We start from the raw sequence: 20469 nt of genomic DNA, 5'->3' as shown, positions 1-20469 counted from the left end.
ACTCCAGGAGGAAGGATGGAGTTTTGCTCTGATCCATCAGCACTTCGTTGCTTTGAGAACCGTTATATCTGCATAGTTGGGTCAGTGAGACGGTGTGTTACGGAAAGGCTGGCGTTTAGGCTTTGTATCCTCCGCATCCTCCTGGGCGTGAGAGTGACGAGTAGAAAGCCTAGTATCTGTCGTCTCCACCCAAGGCGAGCAGTGGGGTCACAGTCTCCCCAGAGTGTGCCAGCCCTCAGGATGCCCCCTCGCCCCAGCCCTCTGTGTCTGCCCACTTAAGGGAGCACGGCCCGTCTCCAGGCTCCACGCAGAGGGGCAGTGAGCACGAGTGTGCACTCCTAGGAGGCCACGTCCACGCTTCGATGATGATCGCAAAAGGAAGGGCAGCTTTTCACGAGGCTCAGACTTGTTGGCAGAGGGAAGCAGTGTGGTCAGAAAAGCAAGGCAGCTTTGCAAACCTTCTCTGCAGGAGGCCCGCTGGGCCACACCACCACCTCGCTGGGCAGCCTAGCACGTGGGCGCGTGGCTTCTGCAACGCCTCTGTTAAGCTTCCTGCAGCCACGTGCCCTGTCCGCTTTCTCAGGTTCAGCTTCCATATCGCGTGGGGCACGTGGAACTCCTTTTTTGAAGGCGGCAGGTGGAGGATACAGTGGAGAGGAGGAGCCCTGACTCACAGGCTCGCCTGTGCAGAGCTGGGAGTAGGGGGCTGAGGAGGGGGCGGAGGGAGGCCCCGGCCACCTCCCGCCCCCCCGCACCACCTCTGATCCTCCTTCAGTTCACCGGATTCCCCGAATCTCAGCCTCTCACTCCTTGAGATATCAGCTTACCCCCTCCTCGCACCTTCCTCCCTCCTGTTGGGGGCAGGCGGCTGCGAGGCAGTCCTTCCAGACCATTGTTTTCAACGGTCCCAGGGGTGATCGTAATTTTTCCTAATTAAAGATGTTATTTTTCTTAAAAGGCTACCATCTCTCATTTCATGGAAGAAAGAAGATGAACTATAGAAGAAGAAAGGACATATACACTCTGAATGAGAGCTGGCGCCCCCAAGAAGGGGCGGATGGCAACCTTACACCGCAGAGCCGTGTGATCAAACTTTAAGTCATAGATGTTTGTGACAAATTATTATACAGCTTGAAATGTTAATGAACTGGGATAACTGGTCATATGTGGTCTCAGATGTTTGTTTTGCCCTTCCGCTAATTGTGATCTATGACCGGGATACCAAATTCACTTCTCAATTGCTTTATTGCCAGATGGGAAGCAAACACCTCTTGTGTTTAGACACCTTAATGAAATCTAAGTGTCTTTTAGACTCTGCGGTATGCAGTGCTGTTTTTCATAAGATACTTTCAATGCCATTCTATTCATATTTCTAATACCAAGAATATTTTTAAATCAAAACTTTTTTCTAGTAATAGACCACATTTTTAAAATCAGAATTTCTTTCCCCCAAAAACCCAAGCTTGTATGTGTGTGTGTGGTTTTCATAACATCTTTATGAAGAACATCACCACATACTTAAACTATGACTCACACTGATGAATTTAATAAATCTAACTGGACTCCATGAACTGTCATATTTTCCGATCAAACAGTACAGTTCTCTGTCGGCAGGCTGAATATTATCCAGGTTGTGCCCTTCTGTGTAATTAATATCAGCAGTCCTTATTGCCTTGCTGTATTTTCTGCTCCCCACGAAAAGCACAAAAGTGGCTCCATAATCTGGGTAGGTGTGAAACCGGAGGCAGCAGGACATTCGAGGTGACTGCTGGCGGCCGCAGGTAAGCTGACTCCGCAGAGACGGGCCTCTTCTCTCCCAGAGTGACCCCAGAGGCTCTGGGGGCCCCGCCAGTGACAGTTAAGGAAGCACACTCTCCTGTTCTGCGGGTGTGGGGACCTATTTTATAACAGCACATGTGCTGTTTGTTATTGGACAGAATCACCAATAAAGTCAGGATCAGGCGAATGTTTACTTCTTGAGTGTTGACGGTCGTTTATAAAATGTTTGCAAACAATGATTTTAAGCGGAATGTAGCTTTCTGAAAAATTTGCATATCCTTCTTTTTCATACTTCGTCTTAGAAAGATAAAAACTTGGCAAAGCCTTTTGCAAATATTTTTTCCATTAGAGAAAATGAATAACTAACTCTGATCTTGAGCTTTACTCAGCTGTGAGATAAGAAGTTTTGCTTTAAATTTCCCTGAGGTCTTACCTAACCTATGTGTTCTATGCTTCCTGCTTTTATATCACCCCTTGCCTGGAATATACTTCAGGATCCTATAGGGCGGGGGAGTCTGGAGGAAACTTGATTGGCCAGAAGTTGATCACTATTGAAGCCTGGTGCTGGGGACATGAAGTTCACTGTGGTTTGGTCTGTATTTCATGAGTTTGAAATACTGTATTCTATAATAAAACTATGTGAATGCATAAACCCTCCGATCCTGCCCTTCGATTTCTGCAGTAGTTGCCTTTGTTGTTCAGTCGCCCAGTTGTGTCCAACTCTTTGGGACAGATCTGTGTCATAGTTATAGATCTGTAATTCTCCACTGAGTCTTGGCTCAAATTTGACTTGTCTAGAGCCAAACTGGGGCTTCCCAGGTGGTGCTCGTGGTAAAGAACCCACCTGCCAACACAAAGATTCGGGTTTGATCCCTGGGTCGGGAAGATCCCCTGGAGGAGGAAATAGCAATCCACTCCAGCATTTTTGCCTAGAGAATCCCATGGACAGAGGAGCCTATCGGGCTACAGTCCATGGGGTCACAAAGAGTCAGACACAACTGAAGCGATTTAGCACACACAGGGCCAAACTGACAACCTTTCTTATGAAATCGTCTTTCCAATTTGCCTGTCGCCTGTGGTGTGGCTGCTTCCTATGCTCCAGGTCCAGGGAGAGTCATCCAGACAGAACTGTGGCTGCCTAGGGGAGTTTGGGATTAGCTGCTGCAAAGTAACCTGTACGTAGAGAGAGTGGATAAACAAGGTCCTCCTGCACAGCACAGGGAACTGTATTCAACGTCCAGTGATAAAGCATATTGGAAAAAAGTGCATGCATGTGTATTGTGTACATGTGCAAAAGATTGTACACATATGCATAATTGAGGCACTTTGCGGCACAGCAGTAATTAACACAACATTGTAAATCAGCTATACTTCAATTTTAAAAAAATCAGGGAGTCGTCATCAGCTCCTTTCTCTCTCTAGTCTCTGAATCAGCTCAGTCACCAAGTCCTTCTATTTTTTCATTCAAAATGTCTACATTCACGTGCTGCCTGGAAGCCAGGGGAAGCCATCACCTCAAGTCTAATTCTCCTAGCTGCTTCTGAACCAGATGAGCTCATTCTAGGAACCCTGTCTCTCTGGAGCTGTGCAGTTGGGAGCAGGAGGAGGTTTTCAGAGGATAACTGCATGACTTCCCTGATGCTTCCTTGTACAGGAACTCACAGCTCCCTGCTGACGGCAGACCTGAGGCTTGTCTGGCATCCCTTCTCCAACTGAATCCATGGGACAGCGGTAACCGCACTGCCCCCAGCCCCGACCAGGACCGCACTGCCCACCGCTGCTATGAGAGGAGACGTGCCTTGTCGCATCCAGGGACACGGCTCAGCCCCCCAAAACGGCAGCCAGCCGTCAGGAATGCGTGTGTCGTGGGTGGTGCTCTCACCGCCCAGCACAGCTAGAGGAGAGCCAAGAATCTGCTAACGGAAGGACGGTTTCACATTTTGTTTTTTTTTTTCTGTTTTCATGCCTGGTGATATTTACTTTGGGATCATAGAGGATGGTAAACGGTTGGAATTGGGAAATAATGACAAAGTGATTCTGAAACCAGGCAGCATCTTTAGAGTTGACAAAGCTGCTGCCATGTGAGTTAGGCAACAGGGTGCATTTAATTAAATGTGGTGCTTTGGGAAGGAAATTACGATGTCAGGGTTTTTAAGACGTTTCCCACAGAGTAGTTTATGACTTTTACAAATGCAAAAATATAAAAGATGCAGAAAATTCCTAACTGAAAATAACGTTTCACATATATGCATGACAGAGGATGAGATGGCTGGGTGGCATCACCGACTCAGACATGAGTTTGGGTAAACTCCGTGAGCTGGTGATGGAAAGGGAGGCCTGGCGTGCTGCGATTCATGGGGTCACAAAGAGTCGGACAGGACTGAGCGACTGAACTGAACTGAACTGATGTGTAAAAAAAGAGGAAGTATGTTTGGAAGAATAGTAATAAGGCAAACATGCAGCCTATAAGGAGAGAGCTGCAAGATTTCCACTACACGCCCTTTTAAAATAATGCACAACACGGGAGAGGAATCCGACAAACACATGTACACGTATAACTGACTTTGCTGCACGGCAAAAAGTAACACAACACTGTAAATCAACTACACTCCCCAAATAAAAATTTTTAAAAAGAAATACAAACTACTAGATACAAAATAAAAAATTTATTAATACAAGGAAGTAATGTTATAGCATATGGAATATAGCCAATATTTTATAATAGCTTTACATAGAGCATAATCTGTAAAATACTGAATCGCTATGTTGTACACTTGAAACTAACATAATACTGTAGATTAACTATATTGAATTAAAAAAAATAGTGTTCAAAAAAATAATGCAGACTTCATATTTATTTATGGATAAATGATGACTAAATTTCCTTGTAATTCTGTTAGATTTGGGGGTGGAGGGGGAGTGTGGAGTAAGTGTGTTTGTAAGGTTGGGGGTGCCAGGAGCCGGTAAGGCGGAGCCCAGGACACAGGCATCAGCCCAGGGCCCCAGACCCGCAGGGATCAAAGCTGCACTGACGGATGGCCAGTGGTGGGGGTGAGGGAGGCGCCTGCGGAGAGCAGGGGTGGGGAGCAGAGAAAGGGAAGCCCCCTCACTGCCTTATTTCTCAGGGAAAACCTCTCCCCTGCTAGAAGGGGAAGCAGAAAGGAGACTTTCGCAGGGCGGAGGGCGACAGCAGGAATGGAAGCCTGGCGTTGAGAGAACGCTGGTCTGTCCGTGTGGACTCCACCTCCCCTCCCCGCACCTCCAGGGAGCAGGGTGGGGGGCAGGCAGGAGCACCGCCCTCAGCCGCTCCCACCACCCTGCAGGCGGACCCTTGCCATCCTGACGACCCCGCCCTGGCACCTGTCACACAGACAGCGCCCTGAGCCCATTGTGCCCTCGGGGAGGAAGGTGAGGAAGGATTATCAGGTGCCACGTTCCAGGAAAGGGCCAGATTACTAAAGACGCCACCAGCTCAGGGAAACAGCAGAAACCAGGCTAATGGAATTCAGTCTCAACGCTGGAAGGTCAGGCGTTGGGGCAGAATCCTTAATACGTTTAAATGGAGCTTTAACAGGGAGACCGCTGAGCTTGGTGAGGCAGGAACCTGGGGGCAAGATCATAACGTCATCCAGAGTCTAGCTGCCCACGGGGCTTCCCTCCAGGCCAGAGGGGTCCTGGGTCCTTGAGGTACGGTCGCCTCTCACGTCTCATTGAGAATCCGGGGTATAATGCTGGGCTTGCAGCTACTCAGAAACGGAGTCTTATGTTACAGAGCAACAGAAGAAATGAGCGGGGCAGTTGGCCCGCAGCTCTGAACCTGGTGTAGTATTTCTCAAAGGCATTCCACCCTCTTCCCCAACTGGGCACAGAGAGAATCTCTCCCCTTTGGCTCATGTGTCGCGAGTTTCGAAGACGTCCCTGCGATTCCTCCCACTGGTTCCCTCCCTCTTTTGCTGACTCGGTTCTTCTTTTGCAACAGAGTTCCTAAATTAATTGCAGGGAGAAAGCCAGGGATTTGAACCGAGAAAAAGCATATGGAATGAATTTTGAAATTAGCATTGACTGAGCAGAGTCAGGTACATATGAGCTGCGAGCAGGCTACAACTTCGTGAAATCAGAAACAGCCTCAAACTACAGACCTGTCATCAGCAGGACCAATTAAAGCCCAGACACACGAGAAGAGAGGCCACGGAGTGTGTGGCCAGAGATCGGAGCTGCAGGACTGTGCCCCCTTCGTCCAGCTAGAATGCCGTTATCCCATGACTGATTCTGAACCCACGTCATAAGGTCCTGCTCTCTTGTCTCTACGTGCAGTGAGAGAGAGGGTGCTTCTCCCCCTGCCCTGTCCAATACGGTGGCTCTCGGGCACTGAGGATGTGGCCGGTCCTGTGAGTGCAGGATACACACTTGGATGTCTGAGAACATAGAATCTCTCACTAATCATTTTGATATTGTCTGTCAATGGATAAATGGGTAAAGAAGCCCACGATGTATATATATGTGTATACACAATGGAATATTACTCAGCCATAAAAAAGAATGAAATTCTGCCATTTTCAGCACAGATGGACTTGTAAGGCACTGTGCTAAGTCAGACGGAAAAAAGACAAATGCCATATGGTATCATGTACATGTAGAATCTAAACAGTACAACCAACTAGCGAATATAACAAAAAAGAAACAGACCCACAGATACAGAGAACAAACCAATGGTTAGCAGTAGAGGGAGGGAGGGGGCAGGGCATAATAGGGGTGGGGGATTAAGAGGTCAGACTATCATGCATAAAATAAATAAGCTACAAGGATGTATTACACACAGGGGATGTAACCAATATTTTATAGTAGCTATAAATGGAGTGTGGTCTTTCAAAAGTGTGAATCACTGTGTTGCACACTGCATGTGAATTACGTTGTACACAATTATATAATACTGTAAATCAGCGATACCTCAATTAAAAATTTTAGGTTAATTATGTATTGAAATGGCATTTCTGATATGTTGGGTTAAATAAAATATAGTATTAAAAAGAATTACCCTTTTCTTTTCCTTTTCTTCCTATGGCTGCTCTGAGATTTAAATTTCTTTGGGCCATGCCCTGTAGCATGGGGAGTCTTAGTGCCCCGACCAGGGGTCGAAGGCAGGACCTCTGTATTAGCAGCAGAGAGTCTTAGCCTCTGGACAGCAGGCACGTCTCTGCTTTACGGTTCACAGTTCTCATTATACTGCATAGCCCTGATTTCAGCACTCATACAGTGGGACAGATTTCTAGGCCCGCAGACTTCATTCCCCTTGTTAAACTCAGGAGACGGAGCAAACCCATCAGTCAGAAGTCTGTTTTCGCTTTCTTTTCTCAGGAAGATAAAGTCAGACTGCTCAGGCCTGATATTGTTGTCCTCTGGAGTGGACATTTGGGGCCAGTGAATGGTGGTGATTTAATTAATAATATTGGAGACACGCAGCTGGGAGAAATAAAGGACAGTGGAGAAGACTAGTTCTTTGGGCATTGTTTCATATCGTTTCATATGAATTAAACCCATAAAGTGCACACAAACCCCATCACAGCGTGGGCAAACACTGTCAGCGCAGAGAACAGAGAAGACCACCCTTATTCATTCCCGTGCTGCCTGAACTGAGAAACATTAATCCAAACGGAACACTGCACTCTCTGTTGCATCCAGACCGTTGGATCTGAAAAAGAAACACACAGCTCTTTCTGATGCTGGATTTCTTTTTTTCCTGCCCTGAGTGAGTCAGAGAACAGACTGTGGTCTAAGAGAAAAAAAAAATCAAGCCTTCTGCAAACAAGCAAAGGCCTGTGGACGGGTGTGGAATTATTCATGAAGCTGCAAGATTGGTGAGCACACCCTTCTCCCACTGCAAGGCTGTGATGGATAATTCTTGCTGTCCAGGTGGCCTCTTATTTGGCAGCTGCCCTCTGAAAGCCACAAGTAAGGCAAGCAGTCACTTGGCACAATCTTTTTTATGCTGTTTTTTAAGTGAGAAGACTGATTAATGTGAACAAACTAACTTTGTATCAGTTTAGACAGTTCTGTATCCTCAATTTACCAGTGAATGCTGGTAAATTACAATTTACCAGTAAATGCTATGTGAATATAAACTACTTGGGGCTTAAGATGGAGAGATGAATATTTATACAAATTCAACATTCTTACCGAGACCATGTTTTTAAAGTTGTTGAAAGTTAAGTGACACCCAGCTCTTTCATTCCCCACTTTAGAAAAACAGCTCCACTTGTACTTGGAAGCGTCAGCAGCGTTTTTAACAAGATGTCAGAAATGACCTTGGGTTGGCAAACCACTGTGGGGAGAAGACACCTGATCGAAGGTCAAGCTCAGCCTTTTTTTAAAAAAACAGAAACGTTCTTCGTGAGTCCGTCCCAGAGCTCCCTTTATGTAGAAATAGGTTACCCGGTAGGCTTTGGGGTTGCCGATGGTTCTAAATCTTACTAATCTTCTCTGGAATGAAACCAGCAAACCATTCAAAGAGAAAAGAGTGTCTGGAACATTGACTAATCCCTGAGTCCTTTTCTTTTTCTATTAAAAAAAGGATTACTTGCTTAATGTAATTGTTTCTTTTTAAAATTCCTGGCAGTGTTGCTAAATGTATTTCGCTGATGTCGCTGAGTGATAATAAAGATTTCATCAGCCGCATCCAAATGCAAGCCTGTGATGTGCCTGCTTCTAAGACTCTCGGTCTAACGTGTATCAGAATTTAGAGAGAAAATACAAAATACTACAGATTTAAAACCACCCTTGAAAGTGAAATCGTTCAGTCGTGTGTGACTCTTCGTGACCTGCCAGGCTCCTCCATCCATGGGATTCAAACCACCCTTATGTTTAACTCCTGTGCTTATCACAGTGTCACAGAAATGTGAGACCCAGAAAGAATCCTTGTAAAAACAGCAGTTCAGGGCAGCCCTGCAGGGCACCAGGGAGGAAGCCCCATTCTCGGAGTTCTGAACTTGGCTCTGTGACTTAAACAGGCCAATACTACCAGGCAGATGATCTGACTGCCTGGAAACTCAGTCTCCTCATATGCAAAACAGCAGTAATGTGATCATCACACCACCCGTATAGGGTTGTGGAGATTAAATGAGATAATGGGCACACCTTAAATAAAGAGGGATATTTTTTTTTTTTTAATAAAGAGGGATTTAGGAATTGCTGGCTTATTGGATAATTTAGAGACTTCCCTGGTGGCTCAGATGGTAAAGAATCTCTCTGCAACACAGGAGACCTGGGTTCAATCCCTGGGTTGGGAAGGTTCCCTGGAGAAGGGGACGGCTACCCATTCCAGTACTCTTGCCTGGAGAATTCCATGGACAGAGGAACCTGGAGGGCCACAGTCCACGGGGTCGCAGAGAGTCTGACATGACTGAGCAACTTTCAGTCTCACTGGATAATTTAATCCAGAAATTGGTTTCAGAGGTGAGGGAACTATACAGGGAGACCCGCCTTGGGTCCCTCCACGGAGCGGTGATGGAGCTCAGCTCTGATCACTTTTCCTCCACTGCTATTCTGGGCTTTAAAATTAATTCCCATAGTCCTGTTGCACTTTTTCCTTTTTTTTTTTTTTTTTTTTTGTTTATCACGGAGCCTAAAATGCAACCAAATACAAACACCTGTAGATGTTGTTTTTTTCTTTTTTTTGTACAGCCAGATAACATACCCTTATTTTAATAATTTAAAAATCATGAATTTGGATAAATTGTGATAGATTTGTGTGCTATGACCATAGGAGGAGAGTGAAAAAGTTCATCAGTTTTCTTTATCTTAACATAATTGGAGTCTTTGAATGTGCTCGCTTTTCTTCTGAACACACTCTACACGTTTTCTTTTGGTTTGTCTCCCTCTGGTGGATTAAAGAAGTTCAGTTCAGTCTCTCAGCCACGTCCGACTGCGACCCCATGGACTGCAGCAGGCCAGGCCTCCCTGTCCATCACCAACTCCCGGAGTTTGCTCAAACTCATGTCTATCGAGTCGGTGATGCCATCCAACCATCTCATCCTCTGTCATCCCCTTCTCCTCCTGCCCCCAATCCCTCTCAGCATCAGGGTCTTTTCCAATGAGTCGGTTCTTCACATCTGGCCAAAGTACTGGAGTTTCAGCTTCAGCATCAGTCCTTCCAATGAATATTCAGGACTAATCTCCTTTAGGATGGATTAGTTGGATCTCCTTGCAGTCCAAGGGACTCTCAAGAGTCTTCTCCAACACCACAGTTCAAAAGCATCAATTCTTCGGCGCTCAGCTTTTTTTATAGTCCTTCTCTCACATCCACACATGACTACTGGAAAAACCATAGCTTTAACTATGACCTTTGTTGGCAAAGTAATGTCTCTGATTTTTAATATGCTATCTAGGTTGGTCGTAGCTTTTCTTCCAGGGAGTAAGCGTCTTTTAATTTCATGGCTGCAGTCACCATCTGCAGTGATTTTGGAGCCCAGAAAAATAAAGTCAGCCACTCTTTCCACTGTTTCCCCATCTATTTGCCATGAAGTGATGGGAGCAGATGCTATGATCTTAGTTTTCTGAATGTCAAGTTTTAAGCCAACTTTTTCACTCTCCTCTTTGACTTTCATCAAGAGGCTCTTTAGTTCTTCGCTTTCTGCCATAAGGGTGGTGTCATGTACATATCTGAGGTTATTGATATTTCTCCCAGCAATCTTGATTCCAGCTTGTGCTTCTTCCAGTCCAGCGTTTCTCATAATGTACTCTGCATATAAGTTAAGTAAGCAGGGTGACAATATACAGCCTTGACGTACTCCTTTCCCTATTTGGAACCAGTCTGTTGTTCTATGTCCAGTTCTAGTTGTTGCTTCTTGACCTGCATACAGATTTCTCAGGAGGCAGGTCAGATCATCTGGTACTGCCATCTTCTTAAGAATTTTTTAAGAGTTTTCCAGTCTGTTGTGATCCACGCTGTCAAAGGCTTTGGCGTCGTCAATAAAGCAAAATGCATCAATTAAGATTTACAGTCATGTGCCGTCTGTTTCTAATAATTTCTCTTACATTGTCTGGTTTGGTTTTTCTAGTTATTATTGACATCTCTTCCTTTTACAGGCTAAGAAGCCAAGGCATAGAGAGGTAAAGTGATCCGAGTGGCAAGCAGATTGTATGACTTCAGATTCCTGGAGGAGCTGTTATTTTAATGAGTCAAATCTGAAGACAGGTTTGAACTACAGGGCGTTTTAACCAGCAGCTGTGTCATAGCGAGGAAGTACTCCGTCTGCCTGAACCGGGGGGAGGGGAGGTGCTCTGAGCCCACATGTATGGATGTTGGAGGGGATGACGTGTCCCCAGAGTCTAGGCTAGAGGCCCCAGGGCTTGAGATGAAGGGCAGTGCCTGCGGGCTCTCACCCTTGAACCTGTTGTGGTCACATCTGCATTTTCTAGACTCCTTTTTATTTTTAGTTCAATTTTTTTTTTTTAATGAAGTATAGTTGATTTACAATACCATGTTAGTTTCAGGTGTATAGATTCCTTTTTCTTGTCTTCCATCAAAAAGCATAGAAGATCTGAAGTTCTAAAAAATGTTAATCATATCAGAGCAGAATGGAGATTAGTTCTGCTTCCCCTTGGAGATGGTTTTTCATTGCTCTCTCCTGATTTTTAATAGGGTCCAGCGAGTCCAGTACAAAAGAACGAGCTATTCCATCTTGCGGTTATTTTAGGGATTAAGTCAGAACCCTTAACCTTCGGCAAGAAAAATGTGTCATCATTGCAGCAGACGGCCTGTGCACGCGTGACCGCAGCTCGCCAGCGCTGGCCAGGGCTCTGCAGCATTTTGGAGAATGTTTTTAGGTGATGCAATTTAGTAGCTTACATTTGTAGAGCATAATCCTGTACCCAGCTCCGCACTAAGCACTTTGCATGCATAATCTAATTTAATCCTCACATGACTCTCTAAGGTAGGTGGCATTTGCATCTGCAATTCCCAGATGCAGAAGCGGAGGTCCCCAGAAGTGACTTTCCCTGCTGGGGAGCTGTGGGCAGGATCTGAAGAGAGGAGCACCATCTCAGTGTAATAAATAAAAGACCGAAATCCCTCTTGCGCAACCTGGAGCCGGCTCACAGGGGGCCCTTGATTCTGTTGAGGATTGTTCCCATAGTTGGAATTAAATCAGGAGCTTCATGCAGAGCAAGAAGGAGAAGAGGGAAGTGTGTCCAGGAAGCGTGTCCTGTGAAGGTGCTCTGTGCCAGGCATGGGGCCCAGGGGGACACAGACAAAGCCCTGCTCCGTCTTGAGCTCACAGTCTGGGGTGGAAGCGGGTCCTTAGGCCGGGCACTGTCTGCCAGTTAATTTGTAATTGTAATGACTTTAATTGTTGTAATAGATTTATTATCTTTCCGCCTTATTTTTAACCATTTAATGCACGCTCTCATGGTAACATATGGAGAGTTTTTCTGTTTGGGGCCCACAAACTATTTGGTTTCTACTGAAACATTTTCTAAGAATAAATTTTTGTAGTTCAGTAACTAGGGAAAAGAATATGAATCTCTTTTTGTTTCCTTCTATAAATGATCATATTGCTTTCTAGAGGGGTCTGGTATTTACTCACTGCTAAGTCACTTCAGTCGTGTCGGACTCTGTGCGACCCCATAGACGGCAGCCCACCAGGCTTCCCCGTCCCTGGGATTCTCCAGGCAAGAACACTGGAGTGTTCTTGCCATTTCCTTCTCCAATGCATGGAAGTGAAACGTGAAAGTGAAGTCGCTCAGTCGTATCCGACTCTAGCGACCCCATGGACTGCAGCCTGCCAGACTCCTCCATCCATGGGATTTTCTAGGCAAAAGTACTGGAGTGGGGTGCCATTGCCTTCTCTGGGTATTTACTCAGCAAGTATTTATTAAGCTTCTTTTACATGTCAGACCTTACACTAAGCAGTAGGGATAGAAGTGAGTGGGTGTACACACAAAGATAATTCAGATAAAAATAAACTGTAAAGCCCAGCCGTTAAATGCAACTGTAAAAAAAAAAAGTTTAGGTATAAGTGTAAAAAAAAAAAGTTTTAAAATTTCAGTACCAGTGATTTTTGCATCAGAATTAAAAGTGCACATTTCTAGCGACAGAAATCGGTAAGCTGCTTGAGAGGAGGGTCCACAACCACTCACGGTCTGACATGTAAAAGAAGCTTAATAAATACTTGTTGAGTAAATAGTGAAAGAGGAGAGTGAAAAAGTTGGCTTAAAGCTCAACATTCAGAAAACTAAGATCATGGGATCCGATCCGGTCACTTCATGGCAAATAGGGGGGGAAACAATGGAAACAGTGGCTGACTTTATTTTTCGGGGCTCCAAAATCATTACAGGTGGCAATTGCAGCCACGAAATTAAAAGACGCTTACTCCTTGGAAGGAAAGTTGTGACCAACCTAGACAGCATATTAAAAAGCAGAGACATTACATAGTCAACAAAGGTCCGTCTAGTCAAGGCTATGGTTTTTCCAGTGGTCATGCATGGATGTGAGAGTTGGACTATAAAGAAAGCTGAGCGCTGAAGAATTGATGCTTTTGAACTGTGGTGTTGGAGAAGACTCTTGAGAGTCCCTTGGACTGCAAGGAGATCCAACCAGTCCATTCTAAAGGAGATCACTCCTGGGTGTTCACTGGAAGGACTGATGCTGAAGCTGAAACTCCAATACTTTGGCCACCTGCTGTAAAGAGCTGACTCATTGGAAAAGACCCTGATGCTGGGCAAGTTTGAGGGCAGGAGGAGAAGGGGATGACAGAGGATGAGATGGTTGGATGGCATCACCGACTCAATGGACATGAGTTTGAGCAAGCTCCAGGAGTTGGTGATGGACAGGGAGGCCTGGCATGTTGTGGTTCATGGGTCACAAAGAGTCAGACATGACTGAGCGACTGAACTATCTGTTTCTACTTATAAACTTCTCTTACTTGTAATATTGAAAGGTATCTTTATATCTTGTCATATTTAATGTATTTTTCTAGCTTACTACATTTTATTTTCATTGTTTTGAACTATATATGAGTTTAGAATTTTTATGTATGTGTTTGTCAGTCTTCTCCTTTGCCGTATCTTCCTTTGCTCTCTAAACTTGATTATTTTCCCATAGACCTGATAAATACTACTTTCTTTTTTTCTGATGGTTGCTCTATAACTTAATGTCAATAAATTTTAGAATGATTTTTAGAGAGAGTTTTAGAATGAGCATTTTATTATACATTCAATTTTTCTATACATTCAGAGTCCATTCTAATTTCTCTTTCTATCCCACTGAATCCAGTTTCTTTATCTGCACTTTTCGTTATTTAAAAGTTACTTAAAAATATCTTTTCGACTAGAGTTCGTCTCGTTCATCTGCTTAGTTTTCAGAAAGTATTCTTGTTTTTTCGTGCTTCGAAACCTTATTAGGATATTTCTAGAAACTGAGTTATATCTCACGAGGTGGGCTTGTAATTCTAGTTGCACCGCCAGCTAGTTGTCTAATTTTTCACAAGTTTAACTGTAAACCTCAGCCCCTACTTGGTAAACTGGGGGATCATGTTAATATTCACCTGGTAAGGGATTCAGGATTAAATGAAAAACTTCCTTCTAAGACATTCAGCGCACTTCCCATCACCAGGCTTTGCACAGGAAATCCTAGAAAACCGTGAGTGGCTGTGGCTAGCAGTTATTTCTGCATAGAGAAGTCCTGGGGCGACGCGGACGGACGGTGCTCATTTTGCTCCGGGGCTGGACAAGCGCATCAACGTCCGGGTCCTCCGCCAAGTACCCCGAGCGCACCTCCGTTCCCTACCGAGCGCGCCCCCGCCGCCCGCGTCCCTGCTCCAGGACGGCAGCTCCCCGCGCGGCGCGCGCAGCCCGGGGGGCGGGACCGTTGCCTAGGAGATGCGCGCGCGTTTCCTGGAAGACGTGCGTGCGCGGCTCCCGGCAGCCAATCAGAGGGCGGGGCGCGCATTCAAATGCGGAGCGGCCGCGGAGGCGTGAGCCGCGCGAGGAGGCCGGGAGCCTGCGAGGTGGGGGCTGCGGTCTGGGGGCGGCGCGTCGGTGTGGGCGAGGGTGGGGTGGGTGGACAGCTCGGGAGTCCGGGAGGGCCGAGGGTCCCCGGGGACGGGTGCGAGGGTCCCCAAGGGGGGCAGGCCGGGGTTCTCCCGGGAGGGCCGGGGGCGGGATCGGGCCGCGCCCTCCCCGCCGCGGACTCCTCGAAGGGCGTCTTCGGGGCGCGTGGCCGCCGGGCGGCGGGGTGGCCTCTGAGAACCCACCCCGGGGTCTGGGCACCCCTTCCCTCCAGTGTCCCAGGGCACACCCCCGCCCCTCCCCAGACCCAGAGCTGTCGTGCTCCTTGTAAATACCAGCCGGTTTTCAGCTGCGGGTCAAGTCCTCAGTCTCTTCTTGCTTCTGTATTTACTTCCGCATCAGGAAATCTTTAACTAAAAGTGCCTGCTTTTAGTTAGAAGGTGATGGGAGATGCTTCGATCCTGGCATGATTGTTAATGATTTAGAACTTAGACGGGTTACTTAAAAATGAACCTCTGTTGTTTTGTACCTCCAGAGTCATGATCTCTGGGGTTGAATTTAAAAATACGACGGTTAGTTGCTGTATTAGCAGGAAGAGTCTATGTGGGAGCAGCAGAGAGCTGCAGCTCCGGGCGAGCTTCAGGTGGGGACCAGCCTAGGAGAGGGGCAGCTGGTCCCGCCTCCCAGATTGTGTGGGCTCAGGGAGACCACGCAGCCAGTCTCCTGAATGTTTTGTTTCATTGAAGAGTTATACATGTGCTATATTGTAGCCCGTTATGTGTGCAATAGTATTACGTCTAAAGAACAATGTATATACCTTCATTTAGAATACTTGGTTGGTAAAAATGGTAACCATCATCAGAACCTTCAGGGAGTCCTCCTACTAACATCAAAGACCACTGGCCACAGATCACCTTACCAGTAGCATCTAATGGAAACGTTTAAAGTGTTGTGAGAATTTCCAGAGCGTGACACAGACCTGAAGTGAGCAGATGCTCGCTTGGGAAAATGGCACTGATTTGTTGACACACGGTTGCTACAAACATCCACTTTGTAAAAAAAAATGCAGAAGGGGCAACAAAGCGAAGCCCCTAAGCCAGATGAGTCCTGCCTGTGGAGAAAAGGAGAGAATTCAATGACAGTCCATCGGAGGAGAGGGACAGCCTGGGTGGTGATGACCTCCTAGTGGCTGAACTGCTAGTTTTTCATTGACTGGGCCGTTGCTAGGTGAGGACGAAACCTTTCTTCCTCTTTGCCCTGGGATGTGAAGTAGCTTCTTCCTGTAGAGTCTGTGAATATAGCAAGGGATAAAACATGAGAGCTCCTGTTCAGATACCCCTCACCCCCGCCCCTCACTCTGTTTTAAATGAGGGTTCCTTTATTTGCCTTCACAATGAAATAGTTTCATCAGATGTCATTTTGCAAGTTAGAATCAGACATGCAAATTTAAAGACTTGTTTACATCAGTATAACCAGTTGGATGCAGCGTTGACGGGAAGCCAGACCTCTTCACTGTCTCTGTTGTTCTCTTTTCTTCTCAACATGACTGTTGCTGCTGCTGCTGCTAAGTCGCTTCAGTCGTGTCCGACTCTGTGCGACCCCATAGACGGCAGCCCACCAGGCTCCGCTGTCCCTGGGATTCTCCAGGCAAGAACACTGGAGTGGGTTGCCATTTCCTTCTCCAATGGATGTAAGTGAAAAGTGAAAGTGAAGTCGCTCAGTCGTGTCCGACTCTTAGAGACCCCATGGACTGCAGCCCACCAGGCTCCTCCATCCATGGGCTTTTCCAGGCAAGAGTACTGGAGTGGGGTGCCATTGCCTTCTCCGTAACTCCTGGATAGATATTGTTAACATATATTTGCTTACATACCTGTCAACTGTGTTGTCTAACTGCTAGAGGGCAGGCTGAATACTTAGCTGATCTTGCACAAGTTTTCCCAACACAAGCAATCACTTTGCAGCACTTGTACTTTTGGCTCTGGCGCTTATTTGGGCGCGGTCTGCCTTGCGGCACTCGCGAACTCATTGCCCTGAGGCGTTCTTGCATGTCGTGTGCATTCAGCACGTGCAGAAATGCTTCGCTCCAGTCTTGAACTTTGGTGCTGGGGTGTCTGTTAGTCCCCCTCGCTCCTCCCCAAACTGGGGGGCACTTAAAAAAAGTCCCTGCTGACGTTCTCTTTTCTAGCATTTACCATTTTAACCGTTTTAAATGTGCATCCTTAACTAGATGGCCACCACTGCCGTCCACCCCATAACTCTGCTTATCCGCTTAGTCTGAAATTCTACATCTAGTAAATAATAACTCTCCGCTCTCGCTTCCCTAGCCACCGCCATTATACTTTCTGCTGATGATTTTAAGTGCTATAAGTACTTGATATAAGTGGTATCATATATTATTTGTCTTTTTGGGACTGGCTTATTTCACTTAATATAATGTCCTCAAGGTTCACCATATTGTAGCATATTGCAGAATTTCTTTCCTTTTTAAGGCTGAATAATTTTCCATTGTATGAATATACCACGTTTTGGTAAGCCATTCATTTGTCAGTGGACATTCGAGTTGCTTCCCCCTTTTCTCTATCATGACTAATGCTGCTGTGAACATGGCTATGCCAATATCTCTTCATTTGAGGCCCTGCTCTCAGTCCTTTTTGGTGTATACCCAGAAGTGGAATTGCTAGATCATATGCTAATTTGGTGGCACTAGTAAAGAACCTGCCTGCCAATGCAGGAGACATAAGAGAGGTGGGCTTGATCCTTGGGTTGGGAAGATCCCCTGGAAGACGGCATGGCAACCCACTCTAGTATTCTTGCCTGGACAATCCCACAGACAGCGGAATCTGGTGGACTACAGTCCCTGGGGTCGCAAAGAGTCGGACACAACTGAAGCGACTTAGTATATGCTAATTTTAATTTTTTGAGGCCATCCATACTGTTTTTCACAGTAATCCAAGTCTATGCCCCAACCAGTAATGCTGAAGAAGCTGAAGTTGAACGGTTCTATGAAGACCTCCAAGACCTTTTAGAACTAACACCCAAATAAGATGTCCTTTTCATTATAGGGGACTGGAATGCAAAAGTAGGAAGTCAAGAAACACCTGGAGTAACAGGCAAATTAGGCCTTGGAATACGGAATGAAGCAGGGCAAAGACTAATAGAGTTTTGCCAAGAAAATGCACTGGTCATAACAAACACCCTCTTCCAACAACACAAGAGAAGACTCTACACATGGACATCACCAGATGGTCAACACCGAAATCAGATTGATTATATTCTTTGCAGCCAAAGATGGAGAAGCTCTATACAGTCAGCAAAAACAAGACCAGGAGCTGACTGTGGCTCAGATCATGAATTCCTTATTGCCAAATTCAGACTGAAATTGAAGAAAGTAGGGAAAACCACTAGACCATTCAGGTATGACCTAAATCAAATCCCTTATGATTATACAGTGGAAGTGAGAAATAGATTTAAGGGCCTAGATCTGATAGAGTGCCTGATGAACTATGGACAGAGATTCGTGACATTGTACAGGAGACAGGGATCAAGACCATCCCCATGGAAAAGAAATGCAAAAAAGCAAAATGGCTGTCTGGGGAGGCCTTACAAATAGCTGTGAAAAGAAGAGAAGCGAAAAGCAAAGGAGAAAAGGAAAGATATAAGTATCTGAATGCAGAGTTCCAAAGAATAGCAAGAAGAGATAAAAAAGCCTTCCTCAGTGATCAATGCAAAGAAATAGAGGAAAACAACAGAATGGGAAAGACTAGAGATCTCTTCAAGAAAATTAGAGATACCAAGGGAACATTTCATGCAAAGATGGGCTCGATAAAGGACAGAAATGGTATGGACCTAACAGAAGCAGAAGATATTAAGAAGAGATGGCAAGAATACACAGAAGAACTGTACAAAAAAGATCTTCATGACCCAGATAATCATGATGATGTGATCACTCACCTAGAGCAGACATCCTGGAATGTGAAGTCAAGTGGGCCTTAGAAAGCATCACTACGAACAAAGCTAGTGGAGGTGATGGAATTCCAGTTGAACTATTCCAAATCCTGAAAGATGATGCTGTGAAAGTGCTGCACTCAATATGCCAGCAAATTTGGAAAACTCAGCAGTGGCCACAGGACTGGAAAAGGTCAGTTTTCATTCCAATCCCAAAGAAACGCAATGCCAAAGAATGCTCAAACTACCGCACAATTGCACTCATCTCACATGCTAGTAAAGTAATGCTCAAAATTCTCCAAGCCAGGCTTCAGCAGTACATGAACCGTGAACTTCCAGATGTTCAGGCTGGTTTTAGAAAAGGCAGAGGAACCAGAGACCAAATTGCCAACATCCGCTGGATCATCAAAAAAGCAAGAGAGTTCCAGAAAAACATCTATTTCTGCTTTATTGACTATGCCAAAGCCTTTGAATGTGTGGATCACAATAAACTGAAAATTCTGAAAGAGATGGAAATACCAGACCACCTGACCTGCCTCTTGAGAAATCTGTATGCAGGTCAGGAAGCAACAGTTAAAACTGGACATGGAACAACAGACTGGTTCCAAATAGGAAAAGGAGTACGTCAAGGCTGTATATTGTCACCCTGTTTATTTAACTTATATGCAGAGTACATCATGAGAAATGCTGGGCTGGAAGAAGCACAAGCTGGAATCAAGATTGCCGGGAGAAATATCAATAACCTCAGATATGCAGATGACACCGCCCTTATGGCAGAAAGTGAAGAGGAACTAAAAAGCCTCTTGATGAAGGTGAAAGAGGAGAGTGGAAAAGTTGGCTTAAAACTCAGCATTCGGAAAATGAAGATCATGGCATCTGGTCCCATCACTTCATGGGAAATAGATGGGAAAACAGTGGAAACAGTGTCAGACTTTATTTTCCTTGGCTCCAAAATAACTGCAGATGGTGATTGCAGCCATGAAATTAAAAGACGCTTACTCCTTGGAAGGAAAGTTAGGACCAACCTAGATAGCATATTCAAAAGCAGAGACATTACTTTGCCAACAAAGTTTCGTCTAGTCAAGGCTATGGTTTTTCCAGTGGTTATGTATGGATGTGAGAGTTGGACTATGAAGAAAGCTGAGCGCCAAAGAATTGATGCTTTTGAACTGTGGTGTTGGAGAAGACTCTTGAGAGTCCCTTGGACTGCAAGGAGATCCAACCAGTCCATTCTGAAGGAGATCAGCCCTGGGATTTCTTTGGAAGGACTGATGCTAAAGCTGAAACTCCAGTACTTTGGCCACCTCATGGGAAGAGCTGACTCAGTGGAAAAGACTCTGATGCTGGGAGGGATTGGGGGCAGGAGGAGAAGGGGACGACAGAGGATGAGATGGCTGGATGGCATCACTGACTCGATGGACGTGAGTCTGAGTGAACTCCGGGAGTTGGTGATGGACAGGGAGGCCTGGCGTGCTGAGATTCATGGGGTTGCAAAGAGTCGGACACGACTGAGCAACTGAACTGAACTGATACTGTTTTTCATAGCAGTTGTACCATTTTACATTCCCAGCAGCAGTTAACAAGCCTATCGATTTCTTCATGTCCTTGTCCATACTTGTTGTCTGCTTTTTTTTTTTTTTGGATACTTTCCATCCTAATGGGTATGATGTGATATCTCATTATAGTTTTGACTTGCTTTTCCCTAATGACCCATGATGTTGAGAATCATCTTATGTGCTTATT

At 45.6% G+C, this 20469-nt stretch overlaps 1 protein-coding gene across 1 annotated transcript in view; it reads left to right on the top strand.

The window, feature by feature from the left end:
* Positions 1 to 14749: 14749 nt before the first annotated feature.
* The window catches only part of KIF14 (kinesin family member 14), a 49405-nt gene continuing 43685 nt past the window's right edge, over positions 14750 to 20469 (top strand). Inside the window, exon 1 of the mRNA XM_055583818.1 lies at positions 14750 to 14780. The gene's annotated coding sequence lies outside the window, so the exon portion shown is untranslated. The remainder of the gene's footprint in view (positions 14781 to 20469) is intronic.

This window comes from Bubalus kerabau, chromosome 5, assembly GCF_029407905.1.
Source record: "Bubalus kerabau isolate K-KA32 ecotype Philippines breed swamp buffalo chromosome 5, PCC_UOA_SB_1v2, whole genome shotgun sequence".
Lineage (NCBI taxonomy): Eukaryota > Metazoa > Chordata > Mammalia > Artiodactyla > Bovidae > Bubalus > Bubalus kerabau.
Note: the sequence above shows the minus strand (reverse complement) of the source record. Positions and strands in the feature narration are given on the sequence as shown.